This window comes from Pleurodeles waltl, chromosome 1_2, assembly GCF_031143425.1.
Source record: "Pleurodeles waltl isolate 20211129_DDA chromosome 1_2, aPleWal1.hap1.20221129, whole genome shotgun sequence".
NCBI classification, from domain to species: Eukaryota; Metazoa; Chordata; class Amphibia; order Caudata; family Salamandridae; genus Pleurodeles; species Pleurodeles waltl.
In genome coordinates, this window is record NC_090437.1 from 708,774,461 (window position 1) to 708,792,856 (window position 18,396).

Here is an 18,396-nt window from a genome sequence, read left to right on the forward strand (position 1 = left end):
CTTTTCAACTTTTCGAATAAGCAGGCTAAGTACGCTATTCATGAAATGGTGTCCACGTTAAGGTGGTGCAATGTGCTAACATTTGCTAAACGAATATCATGCCTATGCAGTCAGTGGAATAGCACCGTGGCTTTGTATTATGTGATTGGAGTCTGGATTTTGAAATCAAGGTCGTTGTGGGAATCAAAAGCAGCCCTTGGCCCGAATCCTACCTTCCTTCCGTCACTCTAGCTCGCTCTCTCTTTTCATCCATCTCTTTTCTGCCGCTCTCCTCACTCTGTGTATTCCCCCTGCCTGTTCTCTCTTCTCTTGCTCTCTCTCAAGAAGCTCCGTTGTGTCTGCAGTTATCCTCGGGAGCTAGAGAGGGTGACAGGTTCAGCTCTGGGACCTCAAAAACCTGCCTTCCACGCCTCCAGCCCCCCTGGACATGCCAATGAAATGAATGGCCTGTCTTACACAGCTTGACATCCCTAGTCAATTGTTTGTGCCTGGGTAAGATGGAGCCCCTTCCATTTTAGTAGGAATACGTTAACCATTAACAAAATAAGGGGCATATGTAAGAGACCTAGCGCCACCACAGCGTACTTTTCGTGATGCTCAGGTGGCGCTAAGCACTAGTCCATATTTACAAGGAGGTGTAATATGGGACCTTCTGACTTAGTTTTCTGCATCAGAAGGGCGTGCAATGGGCGTTGCGATGGGCATTCCATCGCAATACCCATTGCTTTTGATTCTGCCTCAGATTTACGAGTTGTCTCCCCAGGGGTGGCATGGTAAAACGAGGAGAAAGGAACAAAGGGGCATATTTATACTCTGTTTGCGCCGACTTGGCGTAAAAAATGTAGACGCAAATTTGGCGCAAACCTAACACCATATTTATACTATGACACCCGACCCCGCAAATGTCAAAATTCCTCCATGTGAGTCATTTTCTGGATGCGGGAAACCGCCTTGCGTTAATGCCATGCAAGGTAAGCGTTCCTGTCCAAAAAATGACTTTAAGGCCTGTGCGCCTTATTTATACTCCCGCATCATTTTGACGCACAGGAGGGGGCGGCCTTAAAAAATGGCGCACAGCCTGATGTGCGCTGTTATTTAACGCCTGGGTGAGGGCAAACGTTAAGGGGCCTGTGGGCTCGCTTCCATGGTCTCTGACCATGGAAGCAGTCCACAGGGCCCATCCCTGCCCCCAGTGACACCCCCTGCCACCCTGGCCCACCCCTGGAGGACACCCATGGATGGGGGGACCCATCCCAGGTAAGTACCGGTAAGTAGAGGTAAGTATAATTTTTTTATTTGTTAGAGTGCCATGGGGGGGCAAACTTGGGTCCCCCTACATGTCACTGTGCCCATTGGCCATGCTCAGGGGACAGAAGTCCCCTGGACATGGCCATTGGGCAAGGGGGCATGACTCCTGTCTTTGCTTAGACAGGATTCATTTTAATGGGGGTTGTGCGTCAAAAGATTGTGCGTCAAGTCTGGTTAGAGCCATGAATTTTTACTCTAACCTGACTTGCACCATTGTTTGACACACTGTAGTGAATCCTAGTTTGTTTTAATGGGATAACAGGAGTAAGCTTAGTCTCTGGCTTGCAGACTTGTGCCCCCGTCACCTAGTGATTTTAACCTACTTAGCTTGCTCTGTCTTAGCCATTTAATTATTTCATTCATTTAAGATGGCTGCCTTGTTTATAGTTAAGCCACTTGTTATATTTTGCATTATCAGTGCCACCGCGCTAAGGCGTCAAGATCAAGCAATAAAGACAAACAAACAGTAGGTGTTCACACTTAGGGATTTTCCCTCTCTATACTTTCGAGGGATTGTTTATAATAATTGCCGTCCCAAGCATGTCTGTTATCTATTGTTTGGGAACACACCTACGTGAGGGGTCCTGGTAGATCAGTATAAATACATCGCACTTCAGACAGATAATCAGAGGGATTCTGACCAGAGGGCATCGCCACCATCGCTGATATCGATGCTGCACGTCGCCTTGACGCTGACCCAGTCTTCGTGTCCCTGCGGAGTCTGAGATAGAGACCTCATTCCAAGGTAACAAGAGTTGGGGGCTCCTCTCATGGACATGGCATTGGCATATTAGGTTTAGCAAACCCAGCTCTCCTTTAGGTAGGAGGTTAGGCCTATCACATTAGGGTATTAGGGCATATTACATCTCATAAGTCTTTTACATGCATTGCAAGATGGTGCGGGTCTTTGTAATAATGACTCTCGTCTTCACAATTCTGTTCCTTGCATTATTCATAATCCTAATCATTGCAGCCCATGCAACTTATCGCAAATTGCAGTTGTGTTAAATAAAAACTATTGAAACTTTCCTGCATCTTTGTCATTACCTTTGTTTGTATGAGACATGATATATCTGTGAGAAAGGGGTAATCTCCGTTTAACCACTACATTCCTTGAGAAGTCTTATTTTTGAGTCCATGTGTAAAGGCTGCCACAAATCACCTTTTTACTATTGTGTTTCTGGTGAGGTGCTGCTAGTGAGCCCGTAAGGTTGGGACAACAGTTGCGATTTGTTGTAGGATAGGCATAGTCCCCTACAAACAAAAGTACCGGCGCTGGTTTGCATCAGAAATTATAAATATGGGCCAAAATGCCATGGACGATTGTTTACGTGGAGGAAGAGACACCTTCCTGCACATTAAAATATAATTCAAAATGACGCTTTGGTACTTCTATGTGTACTTCATTTTGCAGCACACATAGTAGTGCCAAATCGCCATTATAGATTGTTTATGTGCAGGAAGGAATACCTTCCTGCACATGAAAAATCTATCCCCTCAATGCAGACACCCTTGCACTGTGGTGCAAGGATGCCTGAGTTGGTGCTAGGTACCTTAATTCAGTACCAGCGCTGGGGGAAACGCAGGGGTGCATGGCATGGCGCTGCTATTTTTGCCGCAGCACCACACTGCACACTGTAACATAAATCTGGGCCATAGAGTGCAAAGTAGGAGCTACTTCAGCATGGATATTGGAGTTCTCCTTCTAAAGCTGTGAATACTTATTCAGACATCAGGGACAGATAAATTACTGCATTTCTTTGCTTTACTAATTCTGTATGACATCACCAATTTCTTTTCTCACTTGGATTGAGGAAAACTTCAGCTAGTGCAGAACGTGACTGATTGCTTAACATGGTTCACTGGCTTCTTCGAGCATTCATTATTCATTCATTGAACTCCACTGGATTTCCCTGAGAATCTAAGAAAGGACCAAACAGACAAACAGAGTTTATTCCAGTCCATATTATGAAAAAAGTTTTTCCGTGAGGGCTGAAATGGGCAAGTGGGTAGTGAAACCTTACACAACATGTGTATCATTTATAAATCGTTTTAGGAGCGTCAATTACATTTTCACCTTTTTACATCTGTGCAATGCTTCATTGATATGTATCTAAGAATCAAAGTCCACTTTTACCAAGGAAAAAAGTATTGTTTTAGGCCTCCATTTCTTTTGTGCTTTCTCAAGACAAGATGATGGTCCCCCTGCCAGATTTAGGTGCCAGCCAACCATAGGCTTGGCTATGGCTGAGGACTACTCTGTCACCACCATAGCCAAACCTTTCCGATGGCCCGACGGAGTAAAGGCGGACAGAGAAATGGCTATATGTCCACCCACCCAATTAGCATGGCTAGACAAATAGCCATTTTGTTACTGTCCGCTACTGCCAGGCAATCCCTGGTGGTAAGCGCAAGTAAAAAAGGAATAATGCCCCCCCTTCCCATGGGAGGTGACTGCCATGGTAAGACAGCATTCTCTTTTTTATTTTGTTTTGAAAATAAAAATAAAACTGTTTGGTGCAGTGGTCTGTTATTTGGCCCTGAACAAAACAGTGAAGAGTATTGACAGGAACCCTACCAATGCTTTACAAGTTGACTGTCAGCATTTATAAATTTGGCAGGTAGCCTCTCTACCAGGGTGATGGAGTAACATACTCAGTCCCCCTGTTGAACCAATGGGACTTCCGAAAAAGATAAATTGGGCCCTAAGTGGTTTATTTAAAATCAGGTTGTCTCTCTGTGGAAATGCCTGTTGGCAGTGCCAATCACGATTGCTCCTGCCACAGATCGATCTTCAGGATAACGTAACAAATGTAATCTACATGCCTGAAGATTTGTGCATGGGGACATTTCAGGAGTTTTGCTCTTTGGGGCAATGTCTTTGACTCCACGAAAAGGGTGTTTCTGAAGACAGAGTCACAGTGACTCTATTGGTACTATGCCAAAATGTTGCTTACAAAAATATTGTAAAAAAAACAGATGATGGACAGAATGCTAAACAATGCAAACATTCACCCCCAGTCACAAAGATCTGGGTTTAATCTATTGTTTTTTTGCTCACCACGCCACCCCAGTTTGGACCCAGCCATATGCATATCAGTCTTGACCCTGTTCCTCAGGGGAACAGTCCAGCCTGAACTGCCAAGCCATGTCCTCCCTGGACTAGAAACAAGCATCCTAGGAACGGTTTGAGGGTGTCACCCTTCATCAGTTAGGCTAGCTTGAATCCAGTGGCGCAGTGAGCACGGGACCCACGTCTGGGCATACCCTTCCCACTTCGGGGTGATAAATGCAAAAAAACTGATGATAGATGGAATGGTGAACAATGCAAACATTCACCCCCAGTCACAAAGATCTGAGCTTAATCCATCGTTTTTTGCTCACCACGCCACCCCAGTTTGGATAAAAATATTGTGACACAGTAATATTGTCTCAACCATATTGAGTTTACATACTGTTGCTCAGATTTACTATGCACATGCATTGTCTTTGCACCACACAATTTGAGGTAAGGCAATGCAAGTGACATTTACAAAACCACACAAATAAATATTTTTGTGAATTTGCATCAATTTTCAGACACAGAGTAACGCAACGCCTTGCACTGCATTGCACCTTGTGTTGGGTGGGTGTCACATTGATGGAACATGGCCTTTCCAATGAATCCACCCATGTATTTTACAAAGGCAGCACACTGCCTGATTGTTGAAATATTACCAAGCCCATGATAGAGAGACTTATTTTAGAACAAAGGGCCAGAGGTATCAAGCCTTTTTGCATTCGCAAACGATGCGAATGCCCGTTTGCGAATGCAAAAATGCCTTTCAGTATTTATGAAAGGCATTCGCAACGCAAATTTAAGGAATCACTAAAATAGCGATTCCTTAAATTTGCGAGCCTGTTTAGAGAATCGCAAATTGCAATTCTTTAAATAAGAAATCGCAAATAAGGAATCCTTATTTGCGATGTCTAAACCACATGTAACAAGCAATTCCTTAATGTTAATTGGGCATTAAGGAATCGCTATTACCACCAAGTTGAACTTGGTGGTAACCATGTGCAAATTTTAAAAATGCATTAAAGATGCATTTTTAAAATTGACATGTAACGCACACATGCCCCTTTGGCATGTGTGCGCCTTACATGTCCTTAAAAAACTTCTTGGGGTGCAGCAGAGGGGACCTTAGGCCCCAAGCACCCTGGGGTTTGCATTTACCAAATTTGCGAATTCCAGTTAGGAATTCGCAATTTGGGAAATGCAAAATATTCGCAAATATGGGCCTACAGGCCCATAGGTGCGAATGGGGCCGGTATCGCAATTTGCGATTGGGTAATAGCATTTGCGATTTTTATGAAATCGCTATTACCGAATCGCAAATATGATACATTGCATTTTGCGACTCAGAAAAAACGATTTCTTAAAAATCGCTATTTCCGAATCGCAAATGCCTGTTTTGTTACATTTGGCCCAAAGTGATTTGGAAATAAATTAACATCACATGCATTAATACGTGCAGCAGAAATAATAAATAATGAATGCACAAGGTGAGACATAACACCCATTTTGAACAAGATTTAATCGAGGCTTAGCTGAGACCTAGTTGGCAGAGGACAAGTAAAGGCACTTTAACACATTATATCAAAATTCTTTCAAACGCAATAGGATCAGATAAGTGTACGGATATACAGGTAAGTGTAGATGTCGTCAAGCCACTCTATTAATAATGCACAGATAACGTTAATGCACGCAAATTCTACTGGAGTGCCGTGCCGAATATTTATTCATATGTCTATAGCTGTCAGTACAATATTTTACCTAGACCGACTGCATTATAAACAGATTTATCACCATCTACCCACATCATAACTTTCCAGCTACTGTACATATGCCTAAATTTACATGCATTCACGTTTCAAAGCCTGTGTGCAAACTTATCCAAAACTGACCTATTGATATCCATTTTAGTGCATTGTATCTTCCTCTCCCTTTTCTCACACATTCTGAGCTTTTTTAGATCTTATGCTGAAATATTTTAATCAAGTTAAGAAACATGATATCGTGTAAATACTGCACACCAAAGTCAATAACTCAAAAGTGCAAAGTACTGAACTATCGAGGAAAGATTTGAGTGGGACCCCAACATCCTCATGGAGGAATTGAAATTGTGCTTACCTCACATAAGAGTAAGGTCCTTTCTGTGACCAACTTGGAACTACATGATCAGCTGCTGGAGCATTAACAGAAATCTGAGTATGTTCCTTTAACCCCACATTTTGTTTCAACAGTACTACCAGTCATACATAGATAGTTCAGGTTTTACATATTAATCTGTCTAATTTGTATTAAACAAAGTTGATCACTATGCTGCAGCTATGGAATGTAGGACACAGGGTTGTATTACAGTTCTTATCTGATCATGTTCTGTTTGCATAGCATGGTCACAGACAACCTAACTCATGCATTTGCTCAGTTGGGATGTTCTGCAATGTGCGCAACAATATATATGGATTACTTCTTGTTGTCTGGCTCCATACAGCCCATGGTCATGCAATACCTAATATAATGTTCCTATATAATATAAGCATGTCACATGGACTGAAATTATGTCATTGTGACTAGTTATCCGTGCCTCAAGGCTTGAGGGGAAATGCTCTGGTGCATTTGTGTGTTAATATGACAACCTCACTGCGTGTATTTAGACAAAGGCTTCAATATGGTTGCCACACATTTGTTAGTTAAGTGAAGTTATCATAGACTTCCATTCTCATTGTTTGCAGACACTGATTTTGAAAATATAATACTTTGAGGGGATGGTACTTTATGTTTATGAAAAAGCATGTGTGCTATCATTGTGAGTGTTTCTTTAATGCAGATGCTCAGGTTTCATGCTTAACCATATTTGTGTTATCCAGTCATGTAATTTTGTTGCTTCACATATTCGCCCACACAGGTCAACAGATGGACCTTTCTCACTCTTTCAAGACAGTTGCCACCAGGCATGCAGGAGAAATACCGCAGACCTCTAGCCAGCAGGGGAGGACCTCTGCTGTTTGTCAGAGTCCCACTACAACTACCACCATGAGGAAGGGGAGAGAATAAACAGAGGACCAATCTCTGACCTCCTGTTGTGGCACCAGTAATGCTCATTAACAAGTATTGCTATTAATGTTTGTGTGGTGTGGAGTCATTCATGTTTATCATATTGTGGAGCATTTAAGTGGGCTGCTACTTCTCATCCTTACTGACTAGGCCTTTTAATGCTGATTATAAGCAGGGCCACTAGTGCTTATTACTGTGTGGGGCTTTTGATGTCCATTTACTGGATGGTACACTTGATGCATATAGCACATGGCACCACCTAGAATCTAAAACCAATCGTGCATACACTTCCTAGGACCAAATTCTGTGTCTGGGATCATATTTATTCCTGAGTTATTAATGCATATTAGACTGACACATTTCTGTGTGGAAAAAGTGATACTCATTAATGTTTGGTGGCGCTGTAAACTTGTGTGCATTTACTTACCTCTCCCTTAGAGGATGCGACACAGATTCAAGGAAGAGAATGACCTATGTGCATGAACATAGCTATAAGTTACTGAACAAGCTACATCAATTCTCTCTGAGGAACCCACAATGGAGAAGTCTTTGTAGATGGGTGGGGTTTGGAATGAGGGTTGGCAGAGATGCTCTAATCATGGGCAAAGTGGAAAATTGACCAGGACCCAAAGGTAAAGTGCTCGTTGCCAGATTCTCCTACTCTGGGTAATTTTTTTAAATGTCTATATTAGAACATCTCCCCATCTCTAGTCCTGCCTCTACCTCTGACTCTGTTCTGACTCTGGGGTTGATTTAGATCTTGGCAGTAATGCCGCCATCCAGCCACAGCAGTGGTCTCGAGTACTCAGTCAAGCTGATGGAGTTCTGACTGCCGTATTTATATCTATGGCAGTTCAACCGCCATCTACGTCAATGGAGTTTACTCCTTTGGGCTAGCTGTACCATGCAGCCAATCTGGTGGACTCCAATGCTGGTGAGTATTACACCATCACAATCGGGACAGTAGCATTGGGCCAACCATATTTAGATAACACAGTCATGCTGGTGGTGTACCAGCAGCAGTCCTATGATGGCGGGAGTCTGTCACAGGACCTGTTCAGCATTGTACAATGGCTGTGGCTAGCAGATGGATTCAAGCAGCTCACACCTGATATATGACATTGTGAACACCTGCAGAACTCCCTAGAAAACGCACTCCATTTCCATGATCCTTTGCCTTTCCACTGCAGAACACCATTTTGCTGCTGATTTTGCCACACAAAAGTCAGGCTTTGTTCATTTCTTTTTCTCTCTCTGTTTTTGTACTTTTCTCACATTTGTTTTATTTCTCATAAACCTTTGGGGCACTAGTTATTTTTTTAGACAACACTATGGCACGAAGGAGGAATCCACATATCACAAAGGGACAATTGTCCGTCATGGTGGATGAAATTATTGGCGTAGAGCTACAATTGTTTGGAGCACAAGTACAAAATACAACCATAGCTCAGAAAAGGGAAAAGTGGACCAGAATAGTAAAGAGAGTGAATTCAGTAGCTAGCAATCTGCGTGCACAGCAGGAAATTAGGAAGAGGTGGAATGACCTGCAAGGGGGGAGGGTTCGGGAGGGGGAGGGAGTGCACTCACAAGCTTCCAAGCACCACCTGGAGGTCTGGTGGTGGTTCTCTTAGCAACCCCCCCTTACAACTCTTTCCCTGGGAAGAATAGGTCTTGCAGATCCTACAAATGTATGTTCATTTTTTCTTCAGTAATTTAAATAGGTATGTGTAACTGTAAGAAATTGGGTTTTTGGTTGGCAGTCAAGTTACCCTCTGTCCAAGCAAGAACCCTCACTCTAGTCAGGGTAAGTCACACACAATCCAAATTATCCTGTGCCCACCCTCTGGTAGCTTGGCACGAGCAGTCATGCTTAACTTAGAAGGCAATGTGTAAAGTATTTGTGCAATAAATCATACAATAACACAATATAGCACCACAAAAATACACCACACAGTGTTTAGAAAAATATATAATATTTATCTGGATAATTGCAGGTCAAAATGAATAAAGATGCAATGTGAAATTGTAGAGATATCACTGAAAAGTGATATAAAGGGGGTCATTATGACCCTGGCGGAAGGCGGAGAAGCGGCAGTAAGACCGCCAACAGGCTGGCGGTCTTTCTTTGTAGTATTATGACCATGGCGGTTACCGCCATGGTCATCCGCCGGTTCTCCGTTCTGCCTGCCAGGGCGGAGACGACCGCCGGGCTGGAGACCTGGGTCTCCAGCCCGGCGGCCGTCACTATACCGCAGGCGGTATTTTGACCCGGCTTACCGCAGTGGATTTCCTGCGGTTTGAACCGCCATGAAATCCATGGCGGTAAGCACTATCAGTGCCAGGGAATTCCTACGCTGGCACTGATAGGGGTCTCCCCCACCCCCCACCGACTCTGTCCCCTACACACCCCACCACCCCTGCCACCCCCCAAAGGTGGCAGGGCCTCCTCCCCACCCTCACCCCCAACATCACATCACCCATACCCACACGACACACACGCAGGCACCACCTACACACGTACACGCACACACACCGACATACATGCCTACATCCACACACACAGTCAGACACGCACACCCATATACAAACGTACACGCACACATCCATACAGACATACCCACAGACATACACGCACTCATTCCCAAAACACGCAACACCCCGCAAGCATACACGCTCTCACACACCCCCTCTACATACACAGACGCACACCCCCATTCACCCACACAACACACAACGCCCCCCACCCCTCTCCCCTAACGGACGATCGACTTACCTGTTCCGTCGATCCTCCAGGAGGGGACGGGAGCCATGGGGACAGCTCCGCCGACACCACACTGCAACAGAACAACGCCACGGCGAATCACAGGACGTGATTCGCTGGGCGGTGTTCTGTTGGCGTGGCGGTGGAGGTGGAGCAACCTCCACTTCCCCGCCTCCCGCTAGTATGGCTGTTGGCGGCTCTCCGTCCGAAAAAGGAGGGAGAGCTGCCAACAGTCATAATAGGCCGAGCGGCAAACCGCCACCACTGGCGGTCTTCTGTACTGCGCTCCCTCGGCGGTCTTGGAAAAAGACCGCTGAGGTCAAAATGACCCCCAAAGTGTCTTAAGTCTTTAAAAAGCAAACAAAGTCTCTTTCAAGCACAAAGTACCTGGTTTAAAGTGGAAAATCTCCGCAAAGGGCTGCAGAAGAAGAGATACGTGGAAAAAATGGCGTGTGCGTCGATTTCTCCCCTGCACACACAGACTTGCGTCGTTATTTTTCATGCGGAGGAAGTCGTGTGTCGTTTTCCGGCGCGCAGACAGTCTCTTTCTGTGGTTCGCGGGATTACCAGATGTCCCGGGGTCTGTGCGTGGAATCCTAGGCTTGTTTTCCGGCTGCACGTCGTTCCGGTGCGCTGTGCATGGAATCTTCTCCCTCACGGCAGGCGTCGCGTCGATTTCATTTCTGGAGTCGGGCGGCGTTGTCCAGGCGAGGCCGTGCGTCGAAGTTCTGGTCGCACCGCAGGCGTCGCATCGAGCAGCGTCTTTCCGGATCGGCGTGCAGTGAATTTTTCACCGCGGAGCAAGCTGTGCGTCTAATTTTTCGACGCACAAGGCGTCCAAATGAAAAAAGAGAAGTCTTTTTGGTCCTGAGACTTCAGGGAACAGGAGGCAAGCTCTATCCAAGCCCTTGGAGAGCTCTTCAGCAGCAAGGCAAGAGTTCAGCAAGGCAGCAGGGCAACAGAAAGGCAGCAGTCCTTTGTAGAAAGCAGTCAGGTGTGTCCTTTAGGCAGCCAGGCAGTTCTTCTTGGCAGGATGCAGGTTCTGGTTCAGGTTTCTTCTCCAGCAAGTGTCTGATGAGGTAGGGCAGAGGCCCTGTTTTATACCCAAATGTGCCTTTGAAGTGGGGGAGACTTCAAAGAGTGGCTAAGAAGTGCACCAGGTCCCCTTTCAGTTCAATACTGTCTGCCAGGGTCCCAGTAGGGGGTGTGGCAGTCCTTTGTGTGAGAGCAGGCCCTCCACCCTCCCAGCCCAGGAAGACCCATTCAAAATGCAGATGTATGCAAGTGAGGCTGAGTACCCTGTGTTTGGGGTGTGACCACCCTAAGGCTGTCAGGTCTAACAGCAACCCACTTTTTAACAAGTATTGTCAATGGTGATAACAAATAACGACAACTACGATGATACCCTGTTTTTGTCTCTAGAAAGCAATAGTGTGATGTGACATTGCTCAACCTCCCTTTTCTTCCAGATATACAAAAATGTCAAAGATTTATATATTTGTCATTCACCATTTCATTGTGTGTATGAACAATTCATCTGCTGTGTTGACTCAGTGTGTTGTCACCATCTCGTTACTCCATTGAATTGGTTTACTTGCTTGCATAAATCATAGTTTGTTGATTCAAAGTTTTCAAATCATCTTCTGTATCATGTTGGATATAAGTAGTCTTGCTACACAATTTACTTTGCAGTGCTCATACGATGCCCATTGCCATTAATGCAAATAGGCTGTATCATAGTTTGTTTTTGAGGCTGCTAAGCCTTGAAATGTCTCAGCTCTCAAATTTCCTCTCTACTGTGTTGGAACATGTACTGTGTGTGGTACATGTAATGTGCACTTTCTAAATAACATTTTAAATTTCAGGACATCTCGCCATCATTGTTACTGAAGTTTGCATCTGTGCAAATTAACCTGCATGTGTAACAAGTTTAAAATAACACAAAAGCCTAATTAGTCCATTAATTGTATTTTTCCTTTTTTAAGTTTGCTTCATTTGTAGCTGAAGACACATTTGAGGTACAACACAGACCTTTACTTTCATTTTGTTCGTAATCCACGTTAGGTACAACACCCAGGGCCACTGGACCACCATTTGTAACAGAAGACAACTTCACTCCAGACCAGGATCAAGCCTTCAGTGAGGGCACCACTTCTGCAAGTCCAGATGATGTGGACATGCCTGGTCCATATGGTCTGGCTGGGCAGAGAGCTCCAGTGAGTCAGACACAGCCCATACCTATACCTCTCACCCCAGCAGCTTCAACACCTCAGCCTCGGAATACCTTGACTTTCTATGTTCAAAGGAATATAACAACCATCCTGTGCCCCCCAATCCTGCCTACTGTTGAGCAACCACCACCACCACCTCCAGTTGTGCCAGGACCCTAAGGGATGGGCTACACTGCCTCAAGGGCACAGGGTAGTGGGGGAAGGGAGCATGGGAGGGAATCTGTGGACCAGCAAAGTGAGGCCACTAGGATAACTGTCACACAGACCAACATCAACCAAGTCTTGGGAGCACTACGGCTGTCACAAGACATGATCAGTCACTTCGTAACAGAACTCTGGGACAATAGGCAGATGCAAAGGAGCACAATGTTGAGATGCAGAATATCATCTCCAATTTGTGCTCCTTGACTGGGGTGTTGTTTGACATCTATCATCAAATGTGCAGGGCTTTTCCTGTTACATCAACCTCTGTCTGTGGTCCTTCAACATCAGGACAAAATACACCTACCTCAGTCACAGACTGGGAGGCCCTGACACAACAGGAGAACGTTCCACCCACTCCAGTCCCTGAACCTCTTTTGACCCCCATCCAGTGGGGACGTTCATCAGGACCACCAGGAGAGGATAGCAAGTCCTCCCCCACCAAGAGACTCCAAGCATACTTTTCTCCAGTGTGTTTCTACCATTCACTCTATGGACTATTTCATGTGCACTTTTACTTTTTTGAAGACAGTTTTATTTTTTTTACATTGGACTCCAAACTTTATTTTTGCTCAACAAATATAGTTCTACCCACCATGATGAACATTAGTGTTTTATTCTTATTCTTTTTTGTTCTGGTTTAAAAGATAGTGCACTCATTTTTGTTATGAAGATAAATGCACATAACACAAAGTCAAAAACTGTTGTATTATTTACTGTGGTAATTACATTTCTACGTGTTCTGTAAACCATCATCTTTTTAAACCTGTCAAGCATTATGATTCAAAAACAAATAATAGATATCAACTTCGATATGTGTTTCGCATTTAAGAAAAAACCAGAAAAAAACAATAAAATCACAATGTATTGGTGTCATACGTTTGTAGATAACAAGTCTTTGATAAAATCACATTTATTTTTCACAAACTATGCACAACCCAAATAGTCTGTGCCACATAAAAGTTGACACTCCACAACCTTGACACCATGGAATAAGGGGAACATTTTGTAAAACAAAATTATATAAGCAAACCATTGTTGATTCATGACCTTAGCTGGAGCCAGGCATTCTGCCCTCACAATAGGAATCCAACATCAATAACCCCAATAATCTTCTTCATGGCAATAACATAATTTGAGGCCACATGACCATTTTAGTAAACTGTGACAGTATCTTTGTGCAATGTCTCAGGCACATCAGTGGTTTACTACAAACACGTTCTTTCAACTATGAGGAAATACATCAAAAGCTTCATACACGGAACACAAATTGAAGATTTAGAGGGTCATTCTGAACCGCCAAATGGCCGCTCCGCGGTCAGAAGACCGCGGAGGCCATTCTGACTTTCCCGCTGGGCAGGCGGGCGCCCGCCAAGGGACCGCCCGCCGGCCCAGCGGGAAAGGCCCTGCAACACAGAGGCCGGCTCCAAATGGAGCCGGCGGTGTTGCAGGGGTGCGACGGGTGCAGTTGCACCCGTCGCGATTTTCACTGTCTGCAATGCAGACAGTGAAAATCTCCCTGGGGCCCTGTTAGGGGGCCCCTGCACTGCCCATGCCAGTGGCATGGGCAGTGCAGGGGCCCCCAGGGGCACCACGACACCCGTTCCCACCATCCTGTTCCTGGCGGTAAAAACCGCCAGGAACAGGATGGCGGGAAGGGGGTCGGAATCTCAGCAGCGCCGCCATGGAGGTTCTGCCCAAGCAGGGGAAATCCGGCGGGAAACCGCCGGATTCCCTTTTAAAGCCGCGGTCAGAATGGGCAATGAAGCACCGCCAGCCTGTTGGCGGTGCTTCCGTTGCCCCCGGCCCTGGCGGTCTTGTACCGCCAGGGTCGGAATGAGGCCCTTAGTCAATGTGAAGGGAGATCAGTAGGCTATATTCTGACATAGTTAGAGCACGTTAAGCAGCACACATTGCCTTGGTGGCATACATCAGAAAAGAGGTCTGATACAATCTCAAGAACTTCCATTCAAACACATTGCAAGTTGTCTCTGTATAAGATCTGTACATCCAAAGTGGATGTCTATCCCAGGGTCAACCCAGAAACAACCTATTTTCCCTTAGTACTTTCCAACAGCAACATATCACTGCAAATGTCACAACTTGGCCAAATCCTGATGTCTTGGAAATTGGATGAAGATGTTGATGTATCTCAACACTGGCCCTCTGATGGCTGTCGGCAGAAGTTGACCATGTAGTAGCTGTAGCACTCCATGACAGACACAATAATAGCTTAACGTGTATGATGGCTACGCACGAAAGCCAATGGCTGTGTCTGTCTTCATCACGGACCAGGTAAGCCTGTCCTTGAATGTGCCATCCAAAACAAAATCTCAGCTGCCTCCTACCAATGCAGCCAACAACACATCCTTGACTGACTGATGTTACTGAACTCTGGAAACCAGGATTCCGTTCAATGTGGATGACAGGGCCTCTGCCTTCTCCCCTGAGGAGTTGGATCTCTTCACCACAGAGGTCCTGTCCTTGTAAGTCCAGCTGAATGGAAACCCAGAGGAACAGGTACATTTTTGAGTAACAAATGTTTTACTAACTGACTTGTTCCTTCTTTATACACAGGCTAATTTGTCCCTTTTTGTTCATGAGTGAAGTGTTGTGATTGGATGTATTGAATTGTATAATTTAACTGGGTACAGAATGTTAATTGACAATCTTAGACTTTTCTGTTCATGTTATTCACAATTGCAGATTTTGTTAGACAAACTGCATGCCCCTTACTTCCAGTGGCCAGTAGATACTGTACCCCTAGAAAAGTGAAGCATACAGCCCATGTCAAAATGAGATAAATGTAAAGGGCAAGAAGAAGCTTTGAAGTTCTGGGGTTTTCTGATGGTTTTCTTTAAAGTTAAACTACAGTCCATATTTATTAAGAAGAGTATCTTCCTATACTGCAAGTCTAAATGACACATGCTCTCCAACACCCCATTACTACACACACTTGTTCAAACATCTCCAAACACCATGCTTTCACTGACAAAAGGCAGCTCTTCGATACCACCCTTAGTCACTGTATGTGGTTCAGACCATAGTATCTGCCTCTTGTAAGATTGGGCATTAACTCAATGTAGCTGCGTGTGGGGTTATGTGCAAATAGTGTACAGGTTGTTTAGCCGTCAGTAGCTCACAATGATTTGGACAGATCAGGAGTGGGTTTCTCAGCAGGAAAGGTTCCACAGACCTGGCCTACATGATGTCTGTGCCCTGGATTGGTAACATGAGGAGATAGAAAGTGTTGAGGGTGCTCAACAGATCACTGCAAATTAGTAGTTCCTAGGAGCTTTTAAATGCTGGCAAATAATCAGTACTGACTGTTTTAGAAAGGCATGTGAGAAATGCAACAAAATTGAGTCAAAGCACTACAAACAAACAAAATCACTCAAAACATATTTTGTCTTTATTTGATTATCCATACAGGTCAATGGCCATCAAAAAGTGTGAAATATGGAAGGCCTTCGCTAAGAAGGTGAGACACTGGGGGTCCATGAGGGGAGCAGCCTGCATTGCAGGAAGAGGTGGGAGGACCTACGACACCGGACCAGAAATTCAGCTGAAGTTCTACTTGGCCAGTCCTGCCAACAAAGCAGACATGTGAGCTACATCCTGAGCCCTCCTAATGGCCCACATCCTTGCAGTGCCATAGCCAGAGCTTAATGGGAAGTTGAGGACCCAACAGCAGCATCAAGGGGAGGAGTTATTATTTGTAGCCGTTCTTGTTATTTAGCCTTATTTTATTTACAGCAATGTTTTATGGTATCAACATACACATATCCAATTCACATGAGGATTTCTGGAGGTGTAGGTTTTTCAGATGGTGTCTAATGTAGTCTTTGCTCCATCAAAAATGTGAGGTGTTAATGTAGGCCCTATTATAGGTGACATGACATACTAAACGTTCATGATACAGTTGATGTTTCAGACTTTACATTAGTAAGCTTGTACAATGACCAAATGAAAATGAGCATCTGGCCCAAAAGGACTGGAAACATATACAATGGCATCATTCCTTATCAAAACCATTTTAGAAATATGTTTTCACAGCAAGGTTCAAGTCAGTTTATGTTGACAGTGGCAGGTTGACATGAAGACTTAGCCCTTCACAAATGAGCATGTAAGCCAGTCTGTTTCAACCAACATGATTTTTAGCCAAACTCTATTGATTGAAACATACAGGAATGTGTCTACATTGGTGACAGAGATTCACATACCCCAAACAACATTTTAGTGTCCTTAGCTATGTCAAGATGAGAAATCAATGATGGAAATGTGATACTTAAAGGGACATTTGCAGATGGAAGGTAACATCATATATGTGTTGGAGTATCCCAGCTTGAAAAGTCAATACCAGGCCCAAATAATGACTTTTTTGGAAACGTGAAAATATGTTTTTCTGTATTGAAGTGAGTTAACAATGTATCCAGGCCTATGTATTCACTCACGCTGTCAAAGCCATTTGTCAATCCACCACAAAAATGTTTTTAAAAAATCTTCAATAGCACAGGTATGTCCATAGTGTGCTAATACTTTTCTAAGCTAATTCGGTACAGACCCCACATGATATATAGTGTGTTTGAAATATACTTGAGTTACTTGACATACGTGTTACCATTGTGCAATGGTCAAACTAGAGAAACAGGCTTCCAGTTTATAGATATATTGGTACAGGATTGCAGTGTTTGTCAACACACATTGATTCATAATTTCATACATGCATGAGATACTGTTGATAAAGAAGCTAAGGATGAGGACCTTGAAGCTGTCGAAATATATAGAGTTGACAAATGTTTTGTGAACAAGGTTCATGTTGAAATCTATTTACACAGACACACTCAAACTGTTGTATCTGTCATTTCAGCATCATCAGGGGGCCGGCAAAGGAGACATTGGTCATGTCAGCAGGGAAACGACTGGCCACTGTGGTTCCGGTGCTGACACTGCTGACACTGTGTTTACCATCTGCTTCCTTGTCCACCACCCGTGTTCCCATCTCCCCCTCCCTCTTGTTCCCCCCCTAGGTAGCCAAACCCACCTCCGTACAAGGGGTGGTGTCTCCTTCGCTGCAGATATTTTACATCCTCCCATACCCCCTCAGCTGCACTGAGTGAGGAGACTGTTGACTTCTTGCAGACTGTCTCTGTAAGCCAGACTGCACTCTTGAATGCCATCCAGGGGCTTAGTTGCCAGATGCAACAAATGTTGGCTTACCTGGAAGGCATTCATAGTACAACATCTGGCCGACAGAGGTCATTCCAAGGTCTTGCCTCCTCAGCGACAACAGCCTCCCAACCTTCCACCCTTGTCCACCAACTCCCACCTCTTCCCCATCCGAATTTCCTATTTTCAGCCCTGTCCAAAGCACACTCATTGCTTTGCATGCACCCACTCCAACACACACAAGCAGCACATCCACACATAAACGCAGACACCCAGAGAAACATGCAGACACCACACACACACCACCAAATCCACCAGCACACCTGCAGACACCACACCTACTCCCACACCTACATGCACCGCCACCATCAGCACACCCACAGACATCACACCCACACCACAACTACATGCATCACCACATCTACAAGCACCACATCCACACCCACACCCACAGGACACAAATACCCACACTCACTCGAACAATAGACACCCAGCAAAAGAAACACATTCAAACATACAGCTTATATATGAGACCCAGAGGCAACTGCACCCTCAACAGACACACATACACCAGCCCACAGCCACTCCCTGTACCTCCCAATACCAACTCACCACCAACCATCCTA